Here is a 23911-nt window from a genome sequence, read left to right as displayed (position 1 = left end):
CCTTTTATAAATCTGTCTTCAAAAGGGGAAACTCCAGGGCTGGGATTGTAGCTCAGTGGTAGAGCACTTGCCAACCACGTGTGTGAGGCATTGGGTTCGATTCTCAGCACCACATATAAATAAACATGTCCATCAACAACAACAATATATATATATATATAGCGAGGCGCTAAACAACTCAGTGAGACTCTGTCTCTAAATAAAATACAAAATAAAGCTGGGGATGTGGCTCAGTGGCCAAGTGCCCCTGAGTTCAATCCCTGGTACCAAAAGAAAAAAAAAATCAGCAAGATTACTGAACATTAAAGTCAACAGCTGCTCCAGTGATGTAGTGATCTCTAATAGCCTACAGTTGAGTTTCCATTGAGTCAAAAGCCACAAAGCTATTATCCTAAAGAAGGATAAATGTCACATGAAGGACTCCTGATAAAGCCTGGGCCAATAGGCTCAGAGAAAGTAAAAACAATGACCCTATAGAAATAAACCATAAGGAAACTTGACTCTTAGTTATGGATCAAGAAGGAAAAACCATATCCTCTGAGAATTTATGTCTATAAACTTCATCGATTGAGACTGGACTGGAATTTATAGTATGCATGTGGCCAAAAAGCCTCCAAGTTGAAAATTTAGTTTAAAGTAGTCCCAGGTTGATAATGGCATGAGCTACATAGAAGAACCAAATATAAATTCAGCCTGAGGAATGCAACATGATCTAGTTCTCAAAGAATTTACACAGATAGAGATTTTCAAGAGCATGAGCTAATGCTAAAAAAAACTATTCTAAAATAAAATAAAAATGAAATCAAGAAAATAATATGACTGAGAGTTGATAAAAAAAAATTCAAACCATAAAAATTTAATCATATCCATAACTAACACAGGTACTGGAATTAACAGGTATAAAATATAAATTATGTTGTGTTTAATAGAATGAGAAAGCTTGAAATTATGATAGAATAAAATAGGTCAGGAAAGTTTAAAAATCAAAAATTTAATTTTTAAAAATTAAAATATAATCCAAATCACAGTCTCATGATTGAGCTTAAGCTCATTAGATTAAATATAAGCTAAAGAGCACAGTAACACAGAAGACCTGAGGAATTTATCCATAATGAATCACAGAAGGACAAAGAAATGTAAAATATGAAAGGTTAAGAGAGATGGAAGACAAACTGAATATGCACATTCAGAAGAATGAAATTAACCCTTATCTCACATTATATACAAAAATCTACTCAAAATGAATTAAAGAATTAAATGTAAGATCTGAAACTATAAACTAATTTAAAAGAATAAAAAGAAATCTGAGAGGGGTAGAAAGAATTGAGAGAGAGAGAGAGAGAGAGAGAGAGAGAGAGAGAGAGAGAGATGGAGGAAAACACAAGGAGGTCTAATTCAGTGCTTGTCAAACTTTATCATGTGTACGAAATTTCCTGCAAATCTTGTTAAAGTGAAGATTCTGATCTTGTAGTATGGCGTGGAATCTGAGCTCCTGCATTTCTAGCAAACTTCTAGAACAAAGGAATATTGCTAGTTCACAGACCATACTTTAAATAACAAGTGTCTGATAAATATCTAACCAAAGATCCAGAAGAGGAGGGGAAAGGAGGAAATACCAAATTCATAAAATAAAAATGTATAAAGTATTAGCTGAGACTTTTTCAAAATTGAAGAAAGACACTTTTAGAATCAAAGGGGTTAATGTGATTTAAAAGTCCACAGAAAGATAAGGAAAGTGTTACTTAGATACACTGTAGTAAAATTACAGAAAACCAAAGAAAAAGACTAAAAAAAAATTAAAAACAGATACGTTGCTGAAAAAAACAAATGACAGACTTCTCAAGGGAATCTGTCACAATGGAAGCTGGAAGAACAACAGAACATGTTTTCGAAGGCTCAGAGAAAACAACTGTTTCCCTAAATATTTATATATGGCAAAACTATAAAAATGCATTTCCAGAGAAATGAGATTTCTACCAATAAAACTAAGTACCTAAGGAAGAAGAAAAATAATGCCAGAAAAACAGAGATATAAGAAAAATATTGAGCAAAGAAATTTTTTACAGATGTGAGAGAAAATTAGCAAACTGACTTACACAAATGCTAAAGATAATGCCCAATTTATTGCATTTTAAAAAACTAAAGAGAACTCAAATACCACACAAGACAACAATAATATGTAAATTAAAATGTGCATATTGATAGTCCTTTGGCAGCCAGTAAAATATTAGAAATAAGGTATATAATTTTCTAAGCCACATGGGAGACAGAGTAAAAGGGAGAATAGTTGATTCAAAACAAAAATGAATATCAGACAAATAGAAGGCACGAAAATAGATGATAGAAATAAATCTAAACAGAGAAGTTATCCCAATGAATGCAAAGGGACTAAACACTCTAGTTAAAAGACAAGGATTAAAAAAAAAAAGACAAGGATCATCAGATTTCTGCAAAATAAAATCTCCTTATATGCATTTGACTGAAGGCATACCTAAAATATAAGAGAAAAAAAGCTATTGAAAAATGAAAACATACACAGTTAAGCTGGATGCAGAGGCAAACACCTGTAATCTCAGTAACTTGGAAGGCTGACACAGGAAGACTGCAAAGTTGAGACTAGCCTCAGCTACTTAACAAGACTCTGTTTTAAAATATAAAATAAAAAGTGCTGGGTAGCTCAGTGGTAAAGTGCCTCTAGCAAAGAAAAGAACATATATAAAATTAAAATTGATACAATTTAAAAGGGAAGTTAATACACAGTATAGTGGGGAATTTTAGTACACCTTTCTTAGTAATTAATAAATCAAGTACACAGACAAAAAATCAGTACATTTTTAGAAATTTGAAATGCCTACTGGGCACAGTGGCACATACCTGTCCCAGTGACTTGGGAGGCTGGGGCAGGAAGATCACAAGTTCTAGGCCAGCTTCAACAAGTTAGCAAGGACCTAAGCAACTTAGACTGTCTCAAATGGAAAAAAAAAAAAATTAAGAGGACTGGGATATTGCTCAGGAGCAAAGCACCCCTGGGTTCCATCCCCAGCATGATAGAAAGAAAGAGAGGAAGGAAGGAAGGAAGGAAGGAAGGAAGGAAGGAAGGAAGGGAGGGAGGGAGGGAGGGAGGGAGGGAAGGAGGAATGGAGGGAGGAGAAGGAAGGGGAAGGAAGGAAGGGAGGGAGGGAAGAGAAGAAAGAAAGATGGAAGGATGGAAGGAAAGAAGGAAGGGAGGGAGGGAATTGAAATACACAATAAGCAAGCTTGGCATAAACAATATACAAGTTGAACAACCCTAATTCAAATATCCAAAATCTGAAATGCTCCAAAATCTGAAACATTTTGAGCACAGAAATGACACCGCAGTGGAAATTTTCACACCATGAAATTGTTTCGTGCACAAAATTATGTAAAACATTATATAAAATTACTTTCAGTCTGTATGAATAAGGCATATAATGAAGCATAAATGAGTTTCATGTTTGGACTTGGATCACATCCCCAAGATGTCTCATTATGTATATGCAAATATTACAAAATCTGAAAAGCTCCAAACCCAAAATACTTTTGGTCCCAAGCATTTCAGATAAAGAATAAAATTCTGCCAACAACAATCCGAAAATACACATTCTTTTTTTAAGCGTTACTGAAAACTAGCCATGTAGTATATAAAGCAAACCTCAACAAATTTCCAAGATTCAGCATGTGCTCTCTGATTTCAGTATGTCAAAGTATAATTTTCAAAAAAATTAAAAAACATGACTCACAAAAATATAAAACGAACATGTGATGAAAAGACAACTGGTAAAATGGTGAAGTTAGTTGTAAGAGAATTTGAGAAACTAGGTATTTATAAGCATTTTTTAGAAAGAACATTCCAATAAGATTGCTAGATTCGATTTTTTAAAAATAAATTAATAACCTATAGGACAATAAAACCACAACTTGTTAACTGTCTTCTCTACTGGGTAAAAATCTACCAAGTAACATGTGACTTCACAAAAGTGGGCCTTTGCTCAGAGTGAATTGCTAGTTAAATGAAGGTGCATTTCTCTAGATAGTTGAATAATCCCCGGCCAGTTAAACAATGCTCCAATATGATATGGAAAGAATATGCTGCCCTCTCTTTGCCTTATTCTATGTTTCAGATAATTTTTCTTAACATGTGTTAGCTTTGTTGGTTTATATGGAATTGCTTCTAAGCAAGGGGACTCAGAATAGTGGGAGTAAAATTATAACCTTCAGTAAAAAAGAAAAAGCCCTCAGTTCTGCTGTGGTCTTGGCAGAGCTATATTTTAAGACATTTTCAAACAAGCTCCTTTTTCGAGGGTCCTGTCTGCTCAGAAGCACAGCCTCAAGCTTCTGTGATACTTGGTTTGTGGAAGGTCACACCTCCACCCAAGCCCCACCATTACTGCAGCCTCAGCCCACTGACCCAAGCTCTCCTTATATCTGGAGCCAGCCCTGCTTTAATTAAAGGGTTGCCAATACGTCCATCCTTTTTTTATCATACATTTTTATATCTCCTATGGCAGCCTGCCTGGACAGACCAGATTCTCTCTCCAGGTGCCAGTTATTGCTTTTGCAAATGCACTGCTTAGAAAGTTGCCTAAGTGTTGAGGGCTATGCCCCAACCCTGTTTTTCCCATAAGCCCTGTTATTTTAGTGTGTAACATTTATGGTATGCAAGGTTTTTAGGAACATAAACAGCCTATTACAGCAGAAACTTCTTTGTTTCTTAAGGTGTTTGAAATGGCAGGAGACACTTTTTAGATTGTGGCAAAAATTGTAGTAGATGAAGGATATAAATAACAGATTCATTGGTATAGACACTGCAAATAATTTGTCTAGTATTATGAAAAAAAAATCGTACTAATGGTAATATTGTCATAAGCAAAGACTATTTAGGAGTACCACTTGCAATAGATTTGCAAACTTTTAATTGTGAGTTGATTAGAGTTTAAGTTTCAAGCATGTATAAACATCTCTCCAGAGGGAGCTATTGCAAAGAAGAGACAGTAACCTTATTATTCATATGCTCATTTTAAACCTTCATTTGATACTATTTTATTCTTAAATGCTTTAGTTGACAAGAAGTGAATGCTGCTATCCACAGATCATTAGCTATTGTCATTAAATTGTAAATATTATTGAATCTACAGTGTTAAACTCACATTTTTAAAATGTCGTATGTATACCCAGTACTTGCTCCCTCAGAAGTGATGTTTGCCATGGGGCCATATATTATTAACATGTTGCTGTTACTGCTGTTAATTTACAAGTGAAACAGACACTTTCTTATGAAAGAAAATGTGTGTAAGATAAGCTGGACATTTGCGGCTAGCTTTGCCCCTGAAGTTATTCGGAGGGCATTTTCCAAAAATTGAATGAACTCAGTGTACAGTGCCAAGAACTTGATTTAAAAGGCATTTAGAAGAAAAGAGAAACAGAGAGAAGCATTTACAGAATTTTATAGAAATCTTGTACTGGTAAAGGTTCATTAATATTAACAATATTTATATTTTCCCAAACACTTCTGTGTATATTGGGTTAAACAGAGTTAAAAGAAAATCAGGTAGAATTTAAAGTCTTTTGAATAAGATCTAATGATTGGATATGACATCCTTTTGCAAATTTTATTGTTTTCAAGTCTTTGCTTTCAACAAAATTATAAATATTAACAAAACCGGGGCTAGGGATGTGGCTCAAGTGGTAGTGCGCTCGCCTGGCATGCGTGCGGCCCAGGTTCGATCCTCAGCACCACATACAAACAAAAATGTTGTGTCCGCCGAAAACTAAAAAATAAATATAAAAAAAAATATTAACAAAACCCCACATAATCATCTTGATCCATGTTTAAAAAGCATTTAATAAAATACAATACCTGCTCATGATTTTGAAAAAATGCTCAGTAAACTATGACTGGAAGGGAGCTTTCTCAGCACTACAAAATGGATCTCTGAAAAATCCACAGCTTAATATTATACTTAATAGTGAAATATTAGGAAAAAGAAATAGTGTCTGTCCTCAAGACTTCTATTCAACATTGTACTAAAGGTTCTAGCCAGAGAAATTAGACAAGGAAAAAAATGAAAATTTTCCATGTTGGAAAGGAAGATGTAAAGAAAATCCTAAGGAACCCATTTAAAAAACTATTCAAGCTAATAAGTTTAACAAGGTGGAAAGATACAAGATCAGCATACAAAAAATCATTTGTATGATGAATACTCCAAAAATGAAATTAATTTGTATGATGAATACCCCAAAAATGAAATTAAGAAAGCAAGTTAATTTAAAATGAATAAAATACTTAGAGATAAACTGAACAACATTGAGAATTATAAAACGTTGTTGAAAGAAATTAAGAAGTTCTAACAAATAGATATTCCATGTCCATGGATTGAAAGACTTAATATTGTAAAATTGCAATACTCCCCAAAATGATGTACATAGTCTCATTAAGATCACACCAGGGGCTGGGGATGTGGCTCAAGTGGTAGCGCGCTAGCCTGGCATGCGTGTGGCCTGGGTTCGATCCTCAGCACCACATACAAACAAAGATGTTGTGTCTGCCGAAAACTAAGAAATAAATATTTAAAAAATTTAAAAAAAAAAAAAAATCACACCAGGCCCCTTTACAGAAATTTGCATGCTGATCCTAGAAGTCATATGGGAATCTAAGGGAACAAGAAGAGACAAAAGAAATCTTTTAAAAGGACAAAGTCAGATAACTCATACATTCTAATGTCAAAATTTACTACAAAGCTATAACAATCAAGGCAATGTAGTACTAGCATAGGAAAAGACATAGAGATCAATAAAACAGAATTAAGAGTTCAAAAATAAACCCTTACGTGCTGGGGATGTGGCTCAAGCGGTAGCGCGCTCACCTGGCATGCGTGCGGCCCAGGTTCGATCCTCAGCACCACATACAAACAAAAGATGTTGTGTCCACCAAAAACTAAAAAATAAATATTAAAATTCTTTCTCTCTCTCTCTCTCTCAAATAAATAAATAAATAAATAAATTAAATTAAATAAACCCTTACATCATGGTCAATTGATTTTCCTCAAGGGTTCCCAGACAATTCAATAGGGAAAGTCTTTTCAACAATGGTGCTGGATAACTGCATATCCACAAGCAATACCATGAGGTTGGATCCCCAGCTTCACATCATGTATGCAAATTAATTTATTAAAGACTTAATAGTAAGAGTTAAAAAGATAAAACTCTTAGAGGAAAGCATAGAAGTAGATTTTTGGAACTTTAGATTCAGCAATGGATTCTTACATCTGACACTAAAACCATAAACAAAGGAAAAAACAGATATATTGAATGTCATTAAAATTAAAAACTTTTCTACTGCAAAAGATACTATCTATAGGGTAAAAAGAATTCACAAAAATGGGGTGGAATATTTCAAATTATATGTTTCAGAATATAGAAGGAACTCTTATAACTCAATAATAAAATATACATGACCCAATTAAAAAGTGGAAAAAAATAGCTGAATAGACATTTTTCCAAAGAAGATATATTTAAGTGGTCGATAAACATATGAAGACCTTCAAAACTATTATTCATTAGTAAAATGCCAATCAAAATCACAATGAGATAGTATTTCTCATCTTTCAGGAAGAGTATGATCAAAAAGACACATCATAACAAGTGCTGGTAAGAATGTGAAGAAATCAGAACACTCACACATTTCAAGTGGGAATACAAAATGTTATAGCTACTTTGGAAGACAGTTGGTATGTCTCAAAAAAATCACACTTTTTTTATTATATTATTGGGCAATTCTCTTCCTAGGTATATGTCCAAGACAACTGAAAACATATGCCCTCCCCCCAAATTGTGTCCAATGTTCTTAACAGTGTTATTTATTTATCACAAACAAAAAGTAGAAATAATCCAACATTCATCAACTGATGAATGAATAAACAAATGTAGTATATCCACATATTCAGCAATAAAAAGGAAAGAATTACTGACATCTGCCAAAACATGAATAAACCTCAAAAACATTATGCTTAGCAAAGAAGCCAGACCTTAAAGATTACATATCTGATCTCTTTTGTGGCCACAAATGGATCATTGATAGAGACAAAAGCAAATTCTTGATTGTCAAGGGTGGGAGTAAATGATGATTGACTGCAAACAGGCAAGAGGGTTGATGGAAATGTTCTGGAGCTGAATTGAGCTGCAAAATTGAGTTAGTTGCACAACTCAATTTAAAAAAAACTAAAAAAAAGTCATCAAATCACACACTTGGAATGGATGAAATTCATCGTGTATATGTAAATAGATCTCAATAAAGTTATTTTTAAATTTAAAAAAAGACAGCCTTGTAGGCCTAAAATAACACTTTCTCCCTGCTACTTATCAAATGGTTATTATTTTTCTGTCATTTCCTAGACATTTACTATGAGAGAGATGCTGGATATTATACTCATACTGTTAATAGCCTATATAGTTTAGCCTCAATCCTATGAAGCAGATGCAGATATGCCTCTTTTAAAGAGGAGAATACTGAAAGGTACATCTTAAGTAACCTGGCCAGGATCAGATAAGTAGCAGAGCTGGAATTCAAACCCAGGTCTGTCTGACTCCAAAGCCCTAAGCCACATTGCTGCTTTGCTAAGGAATAAAAAGAGTACCAATGATATTTTTCTAGTAAAAGAAAGGAGAGTTGTTGCCCAGCAACAAAGCTCTCAGTTTCAAAACATATCACATCCTCTCCATAGGACCAGTCGAAGAATATTTCAAAACCTTTGTCGCTGACAAAAAATGAAGACAAGACAAATGACTTGAAGATAGACCACTCAAGGTCAATCCAGCATCTCTAACCATGACTACCAGTTAGTTCAGCTGGTCACAAAGCAGATGAAGTGGATTCATTTAATGAATACACACAAATCTCCCAAGTCTTACAAATGCAAATTCTGGTGTTGTATGCCCAAAGGCCCAGTAGGCCTGGGACAGGGCCCCAGAAAAAAAAAAAAAAAAACTATATTTTTTAATAAGCATAGGAAAATTGTTAAAATCACAGGCTTCAAAAATAAGGGTCTGAATAACACCTTTGGCCATTAACTGGTTGTAGCATCTTGGCAAGTTAGCATCCCTGGGTCTCAGTCTCCTTGTCTGAAAAGGATGTTGAGAATAACTGTTGAAATCAAAATTGTTATATAAATTTGTAATGGTTAGATATCGTTACAAGCAAGAACTTGTGTGTGTGTGTGTGTGTGTGTGTGTTTCCTGAGAGGGAAGAATCTTGCCAGCAGTTGAGACTGACTGCTTTTTCTCAGAATAGGGTCAGCAGCCAACATGCTGCTGAGTTGGATGAAATCAACCTGACAGAAGAAGCAAATAGCCAAACCCTTAGGCACTGCTGACTTGTGGCTTCTGTAAGATATTTTAATATTTGGAGCTGAACTCTGTTGACTCACAATTTCATTCTATCCCTTCAAAAATGATGCTGAGAAAAAACAGGTAAGCCACCAAGAGGAGAAACCATGAAGCAAAGATGACACCTACTGGCAACATGAGGCCCTTTGCAAAAGGCCTTCCGCCCCTTGCTTGGCAGCCTCAACCTGGATTCATCTTTGAAGCATCAGACTGTTGCCCTCTTACACACTAAATGCTGTTGCCAAGGACTTAATTAGAGATGTGGACAAAGGTTTACATGCAAAATTTTTCAACCAATATTATTTATAAAAGTGAAGTATTGGGAAGAGTATTTAACACTGAGAAATGGATTAAATAAATTTTGGTACATGCAGACAATGAACTATCAAGCAGCCACTAAAAGCTATGTTTTGAAATCATTTGAATAACCTGGAAAATTACGCAAAATAAATACAGAAAGCAAGTTATATGACAAAACATCAAGATACAATGACTAAAAGTGATGTTTGTAGATGCTCATAGAAAATCTAAAATGAAGTGCAGAAAATGTTAATAGTGGTCATCTAGAACGATTCGTGTTTTCTTCTTTGCACATTTCTATATTTTTTCAACTTTAATAAGCATGTATTACTTTAGGGAATAAAAAGCAAAGAACTAAATATCAAATCATCAAAAAAAAGAAAAAGAATTTCAAAAAGAAAGGAAAAGAATTTCTTTTTTTTTTAAAGAAAGAGAGAATTTTAATATTTATTTTTTAGTTTTCGGCGGACACAACATCTTTGTTTGTATGTGCTGAGGATCGAACCCGGGCCGCACGCATGCCAGGTGAGCGCACTACCGCTTGAGTCACATCCCCAGCCCCATGGAAAAGAATTTCAATGACTTTAAAAGGGACCAGGAATCACAAACAGATAGTGATGGAATTGTGGAGAAGATTAGAAGTGGACAGTTAAAACCTGGATCTCAGGAACCTTGAGAGAGGCTGGAGAAGCAGAGTCTGGACAGCATCAGATCAGATCCCACATTGCAGGACACTGGGAACAAAAGGAAAAAACAAAACAAGGCTACATCATTTCTAAGAAGCAGAAAATTATTTACTTCCCCTGACCTAATCATCAGATGTCTGTCTCTCCTTTTGTGTTACCTCTAAATGATTTTATTACATAAATAGCTATGATTAAAAGGTCTGCCCCACTAGGGGCACCTTCAATACATGTCTGGTTGATGCACCTCTTGTTCCTTATGACGTTCTTATCAAGGCCTCTGGCTCTATCACACACCAGCTCTGTGGCCAAAGGGAAATCACCTGCCATTTATACTATTTGCTCTTCTCTTTGTTAAAGATGACAGCAGCCACTCCACTGACCTCCCACAATTGCCAGCTGTACAAAAGATCATATGCTTTGAAATCCCATGCAAGGTCATGTAGCCAACATCCTGCATGAGCAACTAGGTGACAGACCTCAGAGGTGTTTTCTTAGAAGTTATTTCATTTAATCATCATGAAAAACCTATGAATGAGTAGAATCCCATTTTATGATTGAGGAAACTATACTGTAACTGGCTCAAATTGACTGTTTTACATCGTAGAGCCAGCATTTGAATTCAGTTCTATCTCCAAAGGAAAAGCTCTTACATAGTAACCTGTTGTACTGCATAGTATCTTGGAATCCAAAGGTACCTACAGATCATTAGGTTGAACCCATGTAGCTTGCAGACAAGGACATCAAGGCCCAGAGAAGGGACATGATTCATCCATAACACCACAAACTTCACTACACAGGACACTAAGATCCACCACACAATCTTCTTTCTAGCCAATGTGGTTCCCTATTCCCAGGGAGTGGGCTGGGGTTTCTGTTCTCATTTAGCATCACTTCTCTATTGCTGGTAACTGAAGCTTTGTGTCCACCCTGTTATTCAATGGTCAAATTACATATTCTGAACTATACCGGGTGAACCTTTGAACTCCTAGGGAAAGTGAAATTCCACACAATCAGTTTCCACCAACAACAAAGCCAAGACAGGAGCAGGGGAGGGGTGCAGAGAGGCCATGTTTTAGACATGTTTTTTTTGCTGCTGTGACTAAAGGACCCGACCAGAACAACTATAAAGGAGTAAAAGTTTATTTGAGGGCTCACGGTTTCAGAGTTCTTTGTCCATAGAAGACCCGCTCCATTCCTCGGGGCTCGAGGTAAGGCAGAACACCATGGCAGACGAATGTGGCAGAGGGAAGCAGCTCACATGATGATCAGGAAGCAGAGAGAGGTTGCCACTTGCTACATACAAATATATACCCCAAAGCCACACCCCAAATTCCCATCTCCTCCAGCCAAACCTTGTCACTTCAGTTACCACTCAGTTAATCCCCATGAGGGGATTAATTCACTGATTGCATTAAGACTCTCCCAACCCAATCATTTCTCCTCTGAACCTTCTTGCTTTGTCTCACACGTGAGCTTTTGGGGGACACCTCACATCCAAACCATAGCAGGCCACTAATAGGAGGGGTCCAAGATCACCAGAGGACCTGAGCCCTAGATACAGGATGCTCACCCAAACTTATCATCTTAATTAGAACTCTTGAAAGGGAAGGGGGTACTCCTAACCATTCCTGTCACCATATCCACAAAACAAAGCTATTGTCAGAAGCACCAAGTTGGAGAAACCAACAAGAGACAGAGTTACTATAACTTGGGTCAAAGGGTCTGAGGCCAGAAGCAGGAAAATGAAACCATGTTTGAGCATCCCTGTGGGTTGTGTGGGCTTAAATACTGAGGTTATCTGCTCTTCATCAACACTCAAGTGCCACTTCTCTGATGCCATGCTGTGGCCCACATCCTCTCTGGCATTTATTATCATTTGTATTCTTTTTTTTATTCTAATTTGTTACATATGACTGAAGAGTGCATTACACTTCGTATTACACATATAGAACACAAGTTTTCATATACCTGGTTGTACACAAAGTATAGTTACACCATTTGTGTCCTCATACATGTACTTAGGGTAATGATGTCTATCTCATTCCACCGTCTTTTCTACCCCCATGCCCCTCCTTTCCCCTCCCACCCCTTTGTCCTATTTAGAGTTTGTCCAATCCTTTCATTCTCCCCACCCCCTCAACCCATTATGAATCAGCATCCTTATATTAGAGAAAACATACAGCATTTGGTTTTGGGGGATTGGCTAACTTTACTTAGCCTTATATTCTTTATATTGTTTGTATTCTTTATGACTGCCATTCTGACTTGAATGAGATGAAATTTCAGCGTAGTTTTGACTTGCATTTCCCTAATTGCTAATGACGTTGAACAATTTTTTCATATATTTGTCAGCCTTTTGTAGTTTCTTTTTTTGAGAAGTGTCTGTTTAGTTCATTTGTCCATTTATTAATGGGGGGTGGGGTTGGTGTTGAGTTTGTTATGTATTCTGGAGTTAAGTAATTAGCAAAGATTTTTCTCTCATTCTGAAGGTTTTCTATTCGCATTCTTGTTTCCTTAGCTGTGCAGAAGTTTTTTAATTTGATGCCTTGGCATTATTTTCTGAGCTTTAGGGTCCTAATGAGAAAGTCATTGCCTGTGCCTATATGTGGGAGTGTTGACCTACATTTTTTTCTAGGATTTGCATAGTTTCTTGTCTAATTCTTAATTCTTTGATCCATTTTGAGTTGATTTTTGTTCAGGGTGAGAGATAGGGTCTAGTTTCATTCTTACATAAGGATAACCAGTTTTATTAGCACCATTTGTTTAAAAGGCTGTCTTTTCTCCAATGTATATTTTTGGCAACTGTGATTTGTTTTATCACATGACTGTAGATGTGTGTGTTTGTCGCTCTGTCTTCTACTCTGTACCATTGGTCTATGTGTCTGCTTTTATGCCATTACCATGCAGTTTTTGTTACTATAATGCTGTAGTATAATTTGAACTCAGGTATTGTGATGCCGCCAGCATTGTTTTTGTTGTTGTTGTTTTTGTTTGTTTTGTTTAGAATTGCTTTGACTATTCAGTGTCTTTTATTCTTCCAAATGAATTCTAGGACTGTTTTTTTCTAGTTCTGTGAAGATTGTCATTGGTATTTTGATGGGGAATTGCATTGAATCTGTATATTGCTTTTGGCCATTTTAACAATATTAATTCTACCTATCCATGAACACAGGAGCTCTTCCTATCTTCTAAGATCTTCTTCAGTTTCTTTCTTCTATGTTCTATAGTTTTCATTGTAGAGGTCTTTCACCTCCTTGGTTAGATTTATTCCTAGGTGTGCTTTTTTAAGCTATCATTAATGGAATTGTTTTCCTGGTTTCTTTATCAGTAGATTCATTATTGATATTTAGGAAAGCTATTGATCTTTGTATGTTGATTTTGTATCCTGCTACTTTGCTAAATTTGTTTATTAGCTCTAGCAGTCTTTTGGTAGAGTTTTTTGAATCTTCTAAGTATAGGGTCGAATCATCTGCAAACAGTTATGATTTGACTTCTTCCTTTCCTATTTTTATCCCTTTTCTTGCCTTATTGCTCTGACTAGAATTTCTAGCACTATATTAAATAGGAGTGGTAAAAGTGAACATCTTGTATCATTCCGTATTTTAAAGGAAATGCTTTCAGTTTTTCCCCATTCACTATGATGCTGTTTTGGGGTTTTTCATTTACAGATTTTATGATGTTGAGATGGGTTTCTTCTGTCTTAGTTTCTTCAGTGTTTTTATCATGAATGAGTGCTGTTTTGTCTAAGGCTTTCCTTGATTTGTTTGTTCTTAATTCTATTTATGTGATGAATTACATTTATTGATTTGCATATGTTAGACCATCCTTGCCTCCCGGGGATGAAACCAACTTGTTCATGATGAAATTGTACAGTATGTTAGAGGCTGATTAAAGAAGGAATAGAACACAGAGAAAGAGATTGAAATTCTGAATAGAGGATATGGGAAAGAGTTCATTGAAAAACAACATTTTTAATAAGGTTTGGAAGAAGATAAAGAAATCAGTCATGAAATTATCTTTGGGGAAAATACTCTAGGCAGAGAAAACAGCCTGGGCAGATGTCCTGTGGTAGGACCAAGTCTGCAGTGTTTAGGAAATAACAAGCAGTCCAGTGTAGCTAGAGCAGAGTGAACAATGATAAAGACTAACCAAAGATGAAGACAGAGTGGTGTTAGGGGACATATCACAGAGGGCCAAGGCCACTGTAAGGCCTTGTGCATTTACTCTGAGTAAATTAATAACTATTTAAGGATTTTGAATGAAGGAGTGACATAACCTGACTTACTTTCGTGAAGGATCACTTTTCCTTCTGCACTAAGCAGAGACTAAATGGGGCTAGGGTAGAAGCAAGAATACTTGCTAAGAGTCTCTTACAATAATGAAATCCAGGGATAATGGAGATTTGACCACTGTGGGGGCAATCAAGATGCTAAAAGAGGACTGGGTTCTGGATGTGTTTTGAAGATAGACCTGGTCTGCCTATTTCCTGATTTTAAAAAAAGAGAAGAGTTAAGAATGGTTCCAGTATTTCTGGTTGAGCTGCAGGAAGAATGGAGCTACAGTCAATCAAGATGGAGAAGAACAGGAGTGGAACAGGTTTGTGGGAAGAGGATCCGAGGTTCAGAGGGAACATGTGAAACTTGACCACTGATGGATCTGTTCCAGGGGTCGTCGTATATGTGAGTCTAGAAGGCAGTTAGGAATTCTGGAGAGCTATCCATCAACATTTGGGTGTTACTTAAACATTTGAAGCTAAATTAGTTCAGTAATGACCTAAGCAAGATAGAGAAATGAAGAAGATCAAGAACTGAGCCTTATGGATGGCCTTTTAATGTTAACAAGTCTGGGGATGAAAAGGAATCCGCAAAAGAGCCAGAGAAATGGCCTCAAATGAGTTGGGGAAGAACCAGGATAGTAAAGAAAGATCAATTCTAACTTTAGTGGGCACACAGGTTATTCTTTTCTCCAACAACTTTTTTCCTTGGATCCCTGAATCAATGCAAATAAACTCCACATTTCTGAGTGCTTTTTTCTTTTGCACTTCATGTACAACCATCTCAAACCCTTGTCCTTGGTTGCTGTGTAGGTCTGGTGGCAGCCAAAGTGGTAGCCCTGCTATCAGAGAAAGAAAAAAAAAGGGGGCTCAGGTGGGCAGCATTTCTGTAGCTCTGATGTACCCCATGTCCAGTTGGAGAACTATAAATCACAACAGAATCCACAGATTATGCTGTGAAAACACAGAATGACAGAATACTCAAACACTCTGCCTGTGGCAAACTTTCAGGTATCACACAGCTGGTGGGCACTCAGCAGCATGTAGAAGACAGTGCACAGAACCCAGGGAAGAGGACGAAAAGACTAGGGAGTCCAGCACATCCTACAGCTTGAGATGGATAGCCTCTTTGCCCTTGTAAGTTTCCTTGGCCACATGCTGAAGTTGCACTTAGGAGGAAAGCAATGTCTAAGAATTAACTTCTATAGTCCTAAGAACACAGAAACAGCTTCAAAGCTTTAACTCTACAATCTGATTATACACTGAAATTTCACCATTACAGAGTTTAATCCCTTAATTTAAAAACATGTTTTTAATGAGCCTGCTATTCCTCATTCTGAGCTTCAAATGGGAGAACAACAAAGGAGAGGACATGGTATGATATCACAGACAAAGCCCCCTTTACTTCTTCCCATCTCCCACCCTCCAGGAAGGCAAATGGTTTAGCACAGGGAAGCAACCTCCACCCCTGGAGTTTCCCTGTTGACAGATGTAGGCGGGAGTCAAAGGGATGAGTCAGAAACTCTCTGGAGGAGGCTTTAAAGCTGCCTCTGCAAATTTTCTCGGATCTTCTTTGCTACCAGAGAAACCAGCCTAAACCCAAAGGCCTTGCTGGTACACGGAAACCACCAGGAGAGCACGTGGGCCTGTTCCTAAGGTCTGAGGATGGGTTTCTCACTCAAAGCCTGAAAGAGCCTCAACTCCCTCTTCTTCTCTTTCCCTTTTCTGCCAATTTACTCTGGCCTTTTGCTCCCCACCCCATATCTCCTTCAAAAATTTCACCAGTGCTGAAAAAATAGTCAGTATTGTGGTTCTTCTTTCCGCTTTATTTCATATCCACATTTCTCATCTCTCTTCCAGAAAATTCTTCAAAATGTCCTCTTTGGAAGGAAAGAAGTCAGAGGAGGCAAGAGGCAGAACCAGGGGATTCTGTGAACCCACTGAATCTTGTGGCTGTTCTAAGTCTAACACTTTTCTGAGGCACTATGCTCAAAGCTACTGGAATCTGAAGGCCAGATCCCCAACCTTGAGCTTGGAGCCTCCCTTTGGAGGCATGGGGTAGGAGGTCACGCATACACAGTTTACCACCCAGTGCCTGGCTCCTGGATATGAATCTGGGTCTGTGACTGCTTCTGCTCCCTAGGTGCCTAATTCCAGCCCTGTGTATAGATTTGATCTCAATAACTGTCTGATCAAGATTTGTCTATCTAACCCAAAAGCCTGAATTATTGTTTCTTTTCTGATTTTAAGTGATCATGTCCTCCATAACCTTTGGGGAGCCCATCTGAAACCCCAAAGTAAGTCACTTTCATTTGAAATGAAGATAAAAGATTAGCATGATACAGTGAAAAGACATTGGACTGGACAGGAATCCCCAAACTTGACATTTTGGTCCTAAGTCTACCTACTGTTGACTTATATAAGATCTCTTTGTCTTTGTTTCCCCCATCTCCTCTGAAATGGGGCAGGAAAGGCCTTAAATGAGTATGGAGGACCTGAAGACTAGAGTTGGGTGGGGTGGAAGCCTAAGGCAGCCAGTAGGTTCAATAGCAGAAGACAAGCCCTGTTCTTACAGAACACGAAAGGCCCAGACTAAGAAAGAATACCAAATTTCTCACCAACATCAACAGGCCAAAGCCAGGAAATACATTGGTATGTCTTACATAGGATGGCTAGAGAAGGTCACTTCAGCAAAGGGACATTAGAACAAAGTCCTGAAGTCAAAGGATTGGAAGCCAAATAAATATCTGAATAATTTTTAATCACCAAGTATTTATTAAAATCTGCAACATGCTAATCGCAGGTCACTGGGAATGCAATAATAAACATAAGAGTGATCTTGCCCTCAAAGGACTTACAATTTGATAATGGAGACAGCCCTCCCCCCAAAAAAAAACTAATGACAAGTTATAATAAATATAATGAAAAAAAATGAGCAAAGTGCTGAGAGAGAAATATACAGGGAAGAAACAGTTGAGATAAGGAGATGGGAGGAGAAGCTCTGTGAGAATTCCAGATGGAGGGAAAGATTGCCCAAAAGCCTCCTTATGGCAAGAAAGAGCTTAGTAAGTTTGAGAAACAAAAACAGAGGCAGGAGGGGCTGCAGCTGAGAGAGGGACAGAATGGTATGTCTTTGAGTTCTGAGTGGAGTTTGTAGGCCAGAGCACTGGGTTTGTGTTAATTCTGAATGCAATGAAATGCTATCAAAAGGTGTTAGACCACATAGTGATGAAATCTGATTTACATGTTTAAAAACCTTCTCTGATTGTTGCATGGAGTCCAGATTAAAGGAGGGCAGAACGGCTTCAGGGAATCTATCTGGGAGGTTGCTGCGTTACTCCAGGTGAGAAATGAGGGAGTGGGGAACAAGATCAAGGACAGATTAAAGGCAAGATGCGTCAAGGTGATTACATTTGGATTGAGTACGTGACCTACAAGTGCATCATCCTGGCTGAAGGTCTAGTATTGGGAAAGACAAGTTTCCTCATCTGTGAAATTCATTCAACACGGATTTAATGCACATCTACTGTGTGCTAAGGACTGGGCTGATCACTGAGACCATAGCAATAAATGAAACAAAGTCCCTGCTCTTCTTGTGAGCTCAGCTTCTAAAGGGAAAGGAGAGATAATACACAAATTAACAAATAGATAACAGTGATAAGTACTGTTTTAAAAGAGAGAGAAAAGGGGATTGGCTAACAGGAAATGGCTAAAGCTTTAACAGAGAGAGTGCAATTAATGGAAGTAAAAGTGAAGGCAAATGGGAAGAAAAATAAATATGTTCTATGTTCTGAGCTCTGTTCTGCAGAGCCCTAGGTTTCATGGATGGAAGTGCTCAGGAGTCCCTGTGGGAGTGGATGGGGACAAGTGTCGTGGAGATTTGGATAAGGTTTGGCCAATAAGGTTCTCTCCTTGCTTCAACCAGATCTGCTCTACTTTTATCTTTGTGGTTTCCATTTGAAAAATCCTTGGGGGGCAAGGAGTTCTACTGCTTAAAACACAAACCTTTGGAAACCATTGCAGCACATTCTACTTCTGGGAAAGGAACAAGACTGTGGAGAGGGCCCCTGTCTGCATTGCTGCCCCAGGGAAAGTCTAAAGCTGAGGGTGAGAACCACAGATGGATGGTTTCTAAGGCCTATTTCAGTTCCAAGGTACTTGTATTCTACTCTCTTAGTCCCAATCCCTGAACAACAATCTCAGTTCGGTCTCCAATGGTAAGGTGGTCTGATAGTGGCCTTGATGGAGACCTAAACCTGGCTAGCCCTCCTACACTGGCTTGATAATTTATGGGCTTCTAAGAAGCAATGTAAGAAACATATATTTTGTGGTATAAGAAGCCAAGTGCTGCCTTCAATGCTGATCTTGGGGGAAAAAAAAATATCACTGGGCTGAAACATTCACAGCAAGTCAGGAAACCCTTCCCTGGTCTTCAGTCTGCCTGGCCTCAGGCAGTATCTGGACAAGGTCTCATCCATGACTGCCAGCTTCCTGTAACAGAGAAGTTTACCTTTCCTGGGCAATTTTTCAGGGTCCTCAATTTTTCTTGGTGTCTTAAATAAGCAATCTCTCTGCCTCCTGTCACGATGAAATGTAAACAAGTCTACCCTTCTTCCCTTGGACAAAACTTTCTAAGCTCTTTCAATTTACCTGTAGGTCTGGAGAAGAAGTACAATCATCTTGAAGAAAATCTGTGCTTAGTTGAAGCAACTCTGCTTGTCTTTGATAGATTCATTTCACTGCAGAAAATAATGCATGAGCAGCTGAATTTAGGAAACTCTAATCCATATATTTAGTGCCTGAGGCATAGAATGTTTTATAACTCTTGTGGTCTTCTTCTTATGAGACTTTAGCCCTAGATTGTATGGAAATCAAGTGTATCTCCATTCTAACACCATTTATTGCCACAAGAGAAAGAAAGCATGATACCATGGATAAGACACCTAGGTCACTTGCCTACTATAGTGAACATCTGATGTCCTTATTTGTGCAGCATCATTTCTCTACACCTCCCTGTCCCACCTTCCTCCCTGTAGTTTGGTGAGGTTGATCCTCCACCCTGCTACAAGGATGGGTATAAGTCAAAGTCCATCAGGGCATTCCATCCTCCAGCTCAGAGACTTGGCCACCAGAGGTTAAAAACTCACTTGGACCATGTGGAACTGCTGTACAGGTGATGGATACTCTCCTAAACCTGGAGTTATGGGGATATGAACCTGATGCTACTAGCATCCATCTTGCCCCAGGAGGAAGCACTTACCTAAGCTCAGACAACAAAGCAGAAGAAGAGATGGGGTTTCGGACTCTGTGGTGTCTAAAGCCACAGACATGAAGTAATTCTGTTTTTCTCAGATAATTTTAATTTTTTTTTGGGGGGGGGCGGTCACTTGCAAACAAAGAAACTTAAATGATTGAGCCTCTCTAGATCTCTAGATCTGATACTGGAAACTAATCAGTGTTTCTCAGTGGAAGGCACCATTGGCACTGGGCTGGGACAATTCGTTATTGTGCAGACTGGCCTGAACATTTGTCTTTGCCTCTGCCCACTAAATGCAAGAAGCAACCCTCAATCTTTTCTTTTCCTTTTCTTTTTTTATTTATTTATTTTTTTTCTTAGTTGTAGTTGGACATGATACCTTTATTTTATTTATTTATTTTTATGTGGTGCTGAGGATGGAACCCAGTGCCTTGCACATGCTAGGTGAGCGCTCTACAGCTGAGCCACACCCCCAGCCCAACCCTCAAACGAACAAGTAGGCAACACATTCTAATGAACGTGCACACACACACACACACACACACACAATTTCTACATGCCCCCTACTCTCAGCTAAAAACCAATAAGCTAGAAAATTTCTGAGACCCCTCAGAATCAGCCTGAAATTAGACAATGTTGTGCATCAAAAATTAAATTCCCCAGAGTCTACTCCTAGCATCAATTGAGAATAATTTAATTTCTGTGTTCATTTCTTTAAAAAATGAGGATACTAATGTACAACAACATGGGTAAACCTATCAAAGGAATAATGTAATAAATTCCTTGATGTGAAATAACTCTAGTATGACCCAAAAGGGATCTTAGCTACTTTTGAATATCATTGTTACATAAAATTTGCCCCATTAAAAACATTGGGAAAAAAACTAAAGTGATCTTTTTCCTACTCTTAATTCTTCTTTTGACAAGTGATTAAAGTAACTTACAAAGCTACTCTCTGTACCATCACTTTTCTAGACTTCTTTAAGTGTACCTCCAGCAAGAACAGTAGTCTTAACAGAGGTGTAGTGGGCACTAGAGAGCAGTGACATCGATGGCAAGGGGCCATCATGTTCATTCACTTCTTTCTGGTCACAGAATTTACTAAGTGTCATTCTTTGTTAGCCAAAACCACAAATATAAAATCCATGAATGCCAAGGACAGAGGGCTAAGTAAGTGTAAGAGAATAAAGTTTTCAGTGTGATTTATATAAACTTGTCAGTTTTTAAATCTATTTTAATGTTACCTTTGTCATCTTTGTGAATTTGGGTTTTCTTTGTTTTGGGGTTTTGGATTTTGTTTGTTTGATTTAAGCCATGTTGCTTTTTTTTTGGCAATTGTGTGCTCTTGATATTAATTCTCAAACACATGGTCTAAACTCTCTACTGGCAAATTTGGATTCGTTGGGAGAGTGGGCTAGAGTCCATGCCTTGTCTTTGAAATCTGAGCCCCATTAGATGACTTCACATTGCGTGAGCTCCCCAACCAAACTCAGGCAAAGGGATACAGCCCCGACACAGACGGTCTTTTCATCCCAGCTCTCTTCAAAAAGGTCATAAATTATTGTTGCAGGCTGTATTTCCAGGAGTCTGGGGACAATTTTCGTGTTCGAGAAGATTAGAGGGGGATCGTGTACCACCCTATGGGTTCAATTAGCTAGCAACTTCTCCTCTCGCCCCAGCCCTTCCATGAAGCACAGTAGTGGCTTTGCACAGTGGTATCAGCCCTTTGCAACAAAGCAGTCATTTTGCTATTTGAAAGCTGAAAAAGATGTACCATATACGTTAGAGAAGTGAGACTGGAGGAGGACGTAAGGGGAGGAAGTAAAACCACTTCAAAACAACTTTTAGAGTTTCAGGCTGTGTAGAAAATGGCCCTGAAACTGAGAGGGAAACCTCAATCTTTCTTACATTCATCTTTGAAGCCAGAAGTTGACGAAAAGGCTGGCCTTGAAAGCACAGTCCCAAGCCTTCACGAATAGCAAACTTCAATAATTTCCTCAGATTTCCTACATTCACTTTGCTTTAAATTACTGAGGCTGTCCTGAATAATCTCTTTCAATTTCTCTTTATTTATTTCCTTTATCTCCAAGCCTTCATTTCTCAGATTTAGGCCCTAAAAAAAAAAAAAACTGAAATGTAATACTCAACAGAATAGACCATGACCAAGCCTCCTGTGGGGCTGTCTGTGCATTAGAGAAATGGAAGCTTCTAGAGTCTTATCCATCCCTCCTTTATGCAAAGTAATCACCTCCAGCTGGGCCAAGCTGATGGAGCAAATGTTCAGTTTTCACATGGTTTTGCTGTAACACCATAATGAATGTATTTCTTTGATGGAAGAAAGAAGCTTCATGGAATAAACTGTTTCAGGATTTGAAGCTAGACCTGGAAACATGGGCTGCTTTGTTCTTATGACAACTGCTTCACTATCTAAAACATTTCTCCATTTCGAAGGATCTGTCTTTTCTCTTCCAGCCACAGCCCTCAAGCTACAATAACAGGCTCATGATTTTTCTAGATGCCAAGGTTATGAATGCTCTTTTATGAATATTTTCCTTTGAACTCACTTCTCCTGAAGAAGAAAAATAACCCTATGTATTTCAGGGTTGACAGTCATAGGCGAAACATACAAATGGTTCTCTGAGGGGCAGTAAAATGCTCCAAAATGCTTACAGAAAAATTCCAAATGTAACATAATGTTTATGGAGCACCGCCTTTATGGCCATAATTTTCAAAAAGTAATATTTCTGACTAGAATGAATTACACAGAACATATTACAGAGATTAATATCAAAGTTAATACCTTAAAATGTCTCCCTTTATGACATCATGATTGCTTTTCTCATATTAATGCACATTCTTAGTGAATTTCAGGATGTGCCAGTCTAAAGCAAGGAAACCTTCACTGGATTAAGCTGCTTATGTTTTCACTTTTCCCGTCATCTCATTTCAACATATCCCTCAACCTCCTCTAAAAATAATTCAACCAATGCCAACTCAAAAGATTATAGTAGATCTCCTATTAATTTCACTCTGCCTCAAAAGGAGCTTATCATTTCAGCTTATAATTATATATGCAGTGCTGTCAACTAATGTGTAAGTTCCTTGTGAAAACTTATTTTCATGCTGTTTATCATCAGTTAAACCATTTAGCAATTAAACAATAATACCATCAGTTAAACCATTACTCTTATGGTGTAAAAAAAAAAGAATATGTTTTCCCTGAACTCCTTTCAAATGTTTTCTCTCATCCAAAAAATTAATCTCAAAAATTCAGCTCCCTTTAATCCTGCTTTGTGGCTTAGATTCTTTAGCCCCAGAAGCCCTTGTGTTGATTTTCTGTTATACCCATGCTAATGTAAAATAGCCTTTGGTACGGTGGGGAAATAATTATGCACAGAGATGATGTGCCTTTGATGCTTGACATTGTCAGGTAGATCATGGTAATAAGGATTTAAGAATGTTTCCCCAGATAGAAGGAATGACCTATAAAAACTTCAAGATGCAAATGTTGCTTTGCATTTGGCATTGAGAATACTCTGCAAAATTCTTTTTGTGTACAGAGGCAATGCTTTACAGTGGTTCCAAACATAAGTTTAGAGCCAGACTGCTTGGGTTCAGATCCCACTGCACTTATTAGCTATGTGATTCTGGATACATTTTCAATGAGGGTAAATTCAAGAATCTAACTATATTCTTGATTATAATTATACATAGCCATAAATTTTTAAATTATACTTCTCTTACCTGGACAGTATGTTTAAGCAAGGAAACTACTTTTCCAGTGACTTACACTGTCACTGAACTTAAAATTGGCATTGCTTCCCCACTTACCTGGTCTGTCTCACTCTATTTGGCCTCAGCAGAATAATTCAGTGATTATTTACTGTCTACTCCGAACACAGAGAACAGTGGCCCCAACCAACTTCATCTATTTGGCAGGATCAATTTCCTAATTGTTCAGTTGATCAAGTTTATATTTCTAGATAATTGTCT

Source organism: Marmota monax, unplaced genomic scaffold (assembly GCF_021218885.2).
Source record: "Marmota monax isolate L192 unplaced genomic scaffold, Marmota_monax_Labrador192_F-V1.1 WCK01_AAM20220418_F8-fsc00010, whole genome shotgun sequence".
NCBI lineage: Eukaryota > Metazoa > Chordata > Mammalia > Rodentia > Sciuridae > Marmota > Marmota monax.
Note: the sequence above shows the minus strand (reverse complement) of the source record.